Below are 540 nucleotides of genomic sequence, written 5' to 3'. Positions count from 1 at the left end.
GATGGGGGGGCCGAAGCCGAGCCCAGGTGCCCCCCCCCCCCCAGTATAGCGATGCCAGGATGATGCCGTGATTGCTGCGTGGGAAGAGGTGAAGGCAGCGCCCCGCCGCCACCCCGAGAGCTGCCCCCCCGGGGGCGCTGCCGCGGCCGCAGCTGCCTGCGCCTCGAGGCGTGGGAAGAGCAAAGCGAGGCAGCCGGTGCCCGCGGCCCGGCCTCGGGGCCTCCAAGCAGGGGGCTGCGGGGCCGCTGAGCCACCCTCTGCCCCGCCAGCTGCGGCCCGTGTGCGGGGAGCGCGTCCCCGCATCCACACGCGCGGAGGGGGTGGGGGGCAAGGCTTTTGCTTGGCAAAACGAGCCGCGAGGACACGAGGCGGCGGAGGCCGGTTCCTGGGGCTGGGGGAGAAACGCGCCGGGTGCGGGTTTTATTGTTGGACATAAATAAATAAATAAATATCTCGGCGTACAGAGCGGGCCGGGCAGCGCGGCGACAACGCGCCCCGCGGACACACGCACACGGCGGGGGGGAGCAGCCCTGCCCCGGC

The sequence above is a fragment of the Gavialis gangeticus genome, unplaced genomic scaffold (assembly GCF_001723915.1).
Source record: "Gavialis gangeticus isolate Ggan-Ray unplaced genomic scaffold, GavGan_comp1, whole genome shotgun sequence".
NCBI classification, from domain to species: domain Eukaryota; kingdom Metazoa; phylum Chordata; order Crocodylia; family Gavialidae; genus Gavialis; species Gavialis gangeticus.
This window is presented reverse-complemented; position numbering follows the sequence as displayed.